The following is a 7,248-nucleotide window of genomic DNA, read 5'->3' as shown; positions in this document are numbered from 1 at the left end:
GAGAAATTGTGATGTCACAGGAGAGAAATGTGTTCGCATGGATAATGGTGCACTTGCTTTTAACAATTTGGAAAAGAAAGAGGCTTGGAGAAGCCATTATGAAAGACTGCTGATCGTGGAGAATGAATGGTAGGAGGAGAGCCTGCCAAATGTTGACCCAGTAGAGGGACCAGCTATCTGAATAGACAGCTCCCTGGTAGATAAAACAATTAGGGGTATGAAGCCAGCAAAAGACTCCGGCCCATCAGGAATCACTGCTGAGATACTTAAAACATCTGGTGGTGTGGGCTATGGCCTAGTCACCCGCATTGTAAACCAGGTAGTTCATGATGGAGTCATACCCAATGACTGGCGTAGCAGCACCATAGTCAACTACTACAAGGGTAAAGATGATGCCCTAGATAGAAATAACTACAGAGGTATCAAACTGCCGGGTCAGGTGATGAGGGTCACAGAGAGGGTCATAGCCCATCTCATTGGGGAGAGAGTCTGCTTAGATGAAATGCAGTTCAGTTTTGTGTCAGGTAGAAGCACCACTGATGCTATATTCCTGGTTCAACAACTGCAGAAAAAATACCTAGCTAAAGATAAGTCCCTATACTTAGCTTTTGTGGACTTGGAGAAAGCTTTTGACAGGGTTCCCCGATTGCTTATCTGGTGGGCAATGCAAAAACTGGGGATTGACGACTGGTTAATAAGATCTGTACAGGCCCTATACAGAGAGGCCATTAGTAAGGTTAGGATTGGCAATGAGTATAGTGAAGAATTCCGGGTAGAAGTAGGGGTCCACCAAGGATCAGCCCTCAGTCCCCTTTTATTCATCATAGTCCTCTAGGCAATAACAGAGGAATTCAAGATGGGTTGCTCCTGGGAGTTTCTCTATGCTGATGACCTGGCCCTCATAGAAGAATCATCACCAGAACTAGAGAAGAAGTTTCAGGTGTGAAAGCAAGGTTTAGAATCAAAAGGCCTTAGAGTCAATGTAGCAAAGACCAATGTTCTAGTAAGTAGGAAGGCAAACACATCACACACATCCTCAGGTAGGTGGCACTGCTCGATCTGTAGAAAAGGTGTAGGTAGAAATCCATAAGATGTACCCAGTGTAAGGTGCAGCAACATCAAAGGAAGATTAACTGGGAAGATAGCTTTCATGTGCAGCAGATGCACAGGAGCAATAAATACCACAGATGCTCAGAAAATAGATTCCATCACACTCCAGTGGGAGAAACTAGAAGTTGATAACTTCCACTACCTAGGTAATCAAGTTAGTAGTGGGGGTGGATGCTTAGAGAGTGTTACCACTAGAATAAGAATAGCCTGGGCAAAGTTTAGAAAGCTTCTACCCCTATTGTTGACAAAGGGCCTCTCACTCAGAGTGAAAGGTAGATAGTACGACGCATGTGTGCGAACTGCCATGCTTCACAGCAGTGAAACATGGGCCATGACTGTGGAGGACATGCGTAGGCTTCAAAGAAATGAAGCTAGCATGATCTACTGGATGTGTAATGTCAGTGTGCACACATAACAGAGTATAAGTGCCCTGAGAGAAATGTTGGACATAAGAAGCGTCAGATGTGGCGTACAAAAGAGATGTTTGTGCTGGTATGGTTATGTACTATGGATGGATGAGGAGAGCTGTGTGAAGAAGTGCCACTCCCAAACAGTTGAAGGAATCTAGGGTGGAGGTAGACCCAGGAAGACATGGGATGAGGTGGTGAAGTATGACCTTTGAATGTTGGGCTTCACAGAGGAAATGATGAAGGACCGAGACCTCTGGAGATACGCTGGGACAGTGAAGACCCAGCAAATAAAGTGAGTTCATGGCTGTATCCTACACCAGTTTCGCATAACCAGCTCCAGCCCATTCAAAAGTACTTTGGATTGTAGGGCGATCTGCTGTGCTTGAGGAGACCTATTGAGTCAGTAACATTAACATCAAAATGAAGATCAAATGGAAATTGTAGTTGTGATACCCGCCGGTAGCATGTAAAAAGCACCATCTGATCGTGGCCAATGTCAGCACCACCTTGACTGGCTTCTGTGCCAGTGGCATGTAAAAAGCACCAACCGATCATGGCCGTTGTCAACCTCCTCTGGCCCCTATGCCGGTGGCATGTAAAAAGCACCCACTACACTCACAGAGTGGTTGGTGTTAGGAAGGACATCAAGCTGTAGAAACACTGCCAGATCAGACTGGAGCCTGGTGCAGCCTCCTGGCTTCCCAGACCCCAGTCAAACTGTGCAACCCATGCTAGCATGGAAAACGGACGTTAAACGATGATACATAAATATATATATATATATCTAACTTCAGGAAACCTACCAGCCACCTAGTCACTTACCAATCGGGCCAACATACCAGCCAAATTGACTACATCCTTGCAAGGCAAAGGGAGAGATGGCTGCTTATAAATGCCAAAACCTTCCTAGGTGAAGAATGTACCCCACAACATAGACTGGTAGTTAGTGACTTTAGGATCAGGACTAGGAGGACAACCAGAAGACGACCAATATGGGGAAGAAGGATCTGGAAGCTTAAAGATCCTGCAAATGGACAGAGATTTAGGGACATATTACTTGAAGCCTTTGACAAAGTAGAAGGGGATAGAGCATCACAGGGGGTAGAAGACAACTGGACGTTTCTAAGGGACAACGTGCAGAGAGCCACTGACCAGATCTGTGGCTGGTGCAAAGTCCCCTCTCGACCTAGAATAACGTGGTGGTGGAACAATATTGTAGACAGGGCTATTAGAGAAAAGAGACAGGCTTGGAAGGTCTGGAAAAATGGGGGTAGCAAGGAATTGTATCAGACTGCCAAAAGAGAAATTAGGAGACAGGTTTATTTAGCCAGAGGGGAAGCAGATAAGAAAAAAATTGCCAATGTTCTGCACCGTGAGGATCAAAGACTGGAGGTGTTCCACGTTGCAAGACAGTGTGTGAGAGAGAATCGTGATGTGGTAGGAAAGAAGTGTGTTCGCATGGAAGATGGTTCACTTGCGCTAAATGAGGATGCAAAGAGAGAGGTTTGGAGATGCCACTATGAAAGGTTGCTGAATAAAGAAAATGAATGGGATAAAGAGAGTCTGCCGAATGTTGACCCAACAGAGGGACCAGCTATCCGAGTTGATAGTTCCGTGGTAGCTAAGGCAATTAGAAGCATGAAGACAGGGAAAGCCCCAGGCCCATCAGGAATCACTGCAGAGATGCTCAAAATGTCTGGTAGTGTCGGCTATAGCCTAGTCACCCATATAGTTAATCAGGTGATACACAAAGGAGTCATACCCAATGACTGGTGTAGCAGCATAATAGTCAACTGCTACAAAGGTAAAGGTGACGCCCTATATACAAATGACTACAGAGGTATCAAGCTGTTGGATCAGGTGATGAAGGTTACGGAGAGGGTCATAGCCCAACTAATTAGAGAGAGAGTTAGTTTAGATGAGATGCAGTTTGGGTTTGTGCCAGGGAAAAGTACTACTGATGCTATATTCCTGGTAAGGCAACTGCAGGAGAAATACCTAGCCAAAGATAAGCCCCTGTACCTGGCTTTTGTTGACATGGAGAAAGCCTTCGACAGGGTCCCCCGATCCCTTATCTGGTGGTCAATGAGGAAACTAGGGATAGATGAATGGTTAGTGAGAGCTGTGCGGGCCATGTATAGGGACGCTGCTAGTAAGGTGAGGGTTGGCAACGAGTACAGTGAAGAATTCCGGGTAGAGGTAGGGGTCCACCAAGGCTCAGTCCTCAGCCCCCTCCTATTTATCATAGTCCTCCAGGCAATAACAGAGGAATTCAAGACAGGATGCCCTTGGGAGCTCCTCTATGCTGATGACCTTGCTCTAATTGCTGAGTCGCTATCAGAACTGGAGGAAAAGTTTCAGGTGTGGAAACAAGGATTAGAATCGAAGGGCCTCAGAGTCAATCTAGCTAAAACCAAAGTCGTAATCAGTAGGAAGGTAGACAAATCACAAACGCCTTCAGGTAGATGGCCCTGCTCGATCTGTAGAAAAGGTGTAGGTAGAAACTCTATAAGATGCACCAAGTGTAAGCTATGGACACATAAGAGGTGCAGCAATGTCAAAGGAAGGCTAACTAGGAAGATGGTTTTTGTATGTGGCAGATGCTCAGGAACAATAAACACTGAAAATGCTCCGAGACCAACTTCTGTCACTTTCCAGGGAGAAAAACTAGAAATAGTTGATAGTTTCCGTTACCTAGGTGACCAAGTCAGCAGCGGGGGCGGGTGTGCTGAAAGTGTAACTGCTAGAGTAAGAATAGCTTGGGCAAAGTTCAGAGAGCTCTTACCTCTGCTGGTGACAAAAGGCCTCTCGCACAGAGTGAAAGGCAGACTGTATGATGCGTGTGTACGAACAGCCATGCTACATGGCAGTGAAACATGGCCGTGACTGCTGAGGATATGCGTAAGCTCGCAAGAAATGAAGCCAGTATGCTCCGATGGATGTGTAATGTCAGTACTCATACTCGGCAGAGTGTAAGTACCTTGAGAGAAAAGCTGGACCTAAGAAGCATCAGTTGTGGTGTGCAAGAGAGATGTTTGCGCTGGTATGGTCATGTGGCGAGAATGGATGAAGATAGTTGTGTGAAAAAGTGCCACACCCTAGCGGTTGAGGGAACCTGCGGAAGAGGCAGACCCAGGAAAACCTGGGACGAGGTGGTGAAGCACGACCTTCGAACTTTAGGTCTCACTGAGGAAATGACTAGAGACCAAGACCTCTGGAAGTGTGCTGTGCGCGAGAAGACCCGGCAGGACAAGTGAGTCCATAACCCGTGGCCTTCTACATGGGATGGAGCCAGCCTACGTATGCATACCTTCCCTTCTTGGGACACAAAACTCTACTTGTGAAGACCTGTTGAGGCAAGTGAGGATCAGAATCGAAATTGATCAATGGAAATTGCAGATGTGTTACCAGTGCTGGTGGCATGTAAGAGAACCTTCCGTTTCGCGACCGTTGCCAGCGCCGCCCCGACTGGCCTCGTGCCGGTGGCACGTAAAAAGCACCATCCGTTCGTGTCCGTTGCCAGCCTCGCCTGGCCCTCGTGCCGGTGGCACATAAAAAGCACCATCCGTTCGTGGCCGTTTGCCAGCTCTGTCTGGCACCTGTGTGGGTGGCATGTAAAAAGCACCCACTACACTCACGGAGTGGTTGGCGTTAGGAAGGGCATCCAGCCGTAGAAACACTGCCAGATTTGACTGGGCCTGATGAAGCCTTCTGGCTTCACAGACCCCAGTAGAACCGTCCAACCCATGCTAGCATGGAAAACGGACGCTAAATGATGATGATGATGATATATATATATACATATATATATATATATATATATATATATATATATATATATATATATATATATATACACACACACACATACACGCATATACATATATTTTACAATACAAACAAGAAAGTGATATTTTTTTTAATGCAGCATTGCCATTAGAACAGCAGAAAGAATGGATAAATTACCCTTACAAGGTATTTGTTTACAACTTTTACCACCTTGTAAGTGTAATTTACCCATTATTTCTGCTGTTCTAACAGTGGTGATGGGTTCAAAAAAATATCCCCTTCTTTGTTGTATTGTACAATACACATTTGATGCTTCTAATAAAAACAAATGTGACTATATATATATATATATATATATATATATACACACACACATATAAATATACATATATAAATGTATGTATATATATGTGTGTGCACGTGTGTGTATAATATATATTAGATTAGTATTTGCTTGAGCATGCCTGCAGTCAGATGACTGAAACAAGTAAAAAAATAAAAGAATGAATTTAGACACATTCTTCTCCAGAGAGATTCCACAAGAACTGAGTAAGCAAATGACGAGCTGTGCCTTGTTCATCAGCCTGAAGTTCTTCTCACTTCTTAAGTAACAAGAACTTCAAATTGTGTCTACAAGTCAACATCTGTTTTTTTCTTTTACCAGCATGGGAAGTTTATAGTATATTTCATTATGGCATGGTTCGACTCTAATGTACCTTACTGATTTCTATATGCATGGCTTTCATATTATTCCTGTTGTTGAATAATTTGTGGAGTTCATTTTTACTTTGTAGAAGCATTTACTGATTAGGGAGAAGAATTGGTTCACTACACAGATTAAGACAGTTTTGTAGAAAGATGGATTGAACCAGATAGTATTTCTCTCCCTAATCCAAGGATTTGGTTGTTGCTGCCTAGCTACACATGGTTGAGAACAGACCTATAATCAAAGGTATTCTGTTCCTGTCCACACTACCTTTTTCCTATGTGTAGAGGATCCTAAACCACATTATCCAATGTACAGATCTACCAAGCACTAGTGCAAACGATTCTCCTTTATGGCAGCGAGTCATGGCTGATGAGGGTAGAAGATATTAAGTGACTAGAATCCTTCGATCAGCTCTGTCTACGCCGCATCATTCTTGTCCAATGGCATCACTTTGTCTCCAACAATTCGGTGGGACATCAGTGCAAAATCACCTCTCTCCGACAAATCATCCTAATGAGACGTCTGCGTTGGCTGGGTCATGCCCTCTGTCGTTAACCAAGAGAATTCATCTATGAAGCAATTGCCCCAGCACCCCTTCAGGGTTGGCGAAAGCAATGTGGTGGACAATGAAAAACCTGGCTGATGACAGTCAAGGCTGATCTGGAACCCAACCTAAGCCCCCATATCTACGGCGTTCGCCGCTGGAATAAAGAGTGGTTGGAGATCACACGGTCGTTAGCCTCAAATCGCCAGGTCTGGTCAGCGTTTGTGAGAGATGCAGCATTGAGGATGAATGAAGCCATCTCAACCCACCCTGGGTGAATGCTGTCTCAAGACAAGACAAGAAGATTATTCAATGAGTTGTTTTTCATTAAATGATAGAGTGATTTGTGAGTGACACACCAGCTATTTCTAGCTAGCCTAACAACCATGTAGAGACTCTCACATTGACTCAAAAATTTTTTTGCTATTTGTAGTAGTGAATTATATACTTTTCTGTTGTTTTCTAAATTGCTGCCAGTGAGTATCTGATTATATTTGTTCTCAACCATGTGGAAAGTTACCTCATTAGAGAAAAAGTTGCTGATGCATTTGCTTATCATTATAGTAATTAACTTAATGACACTGGAGTTTGAGTGCATTTGAGTGGCTGAATTCTGAGTATGTCTGCAGAAAATAGATGTACAGATTGTTTATATGAGGATTGGTTCTGGCAAAGTGAATGACCGC

The sequence above is a fragment of the Octopus sinensis genome, linkage group LG3 (genome assembly GCF_006345805.1).
Source record: "Octopus sinensis linkage group LG3, ASM634580v1, whole genome shotgun sequence".
NCBI classification, from domain to species: Eukaryota; Metazoa; Mollusca; class Cephalopoda; order Octopoda; family Octopodidae; genus Octopus; species Octopus sinensis.
This window is presented reverse-complemented; position numbering follows the sequence as displayed.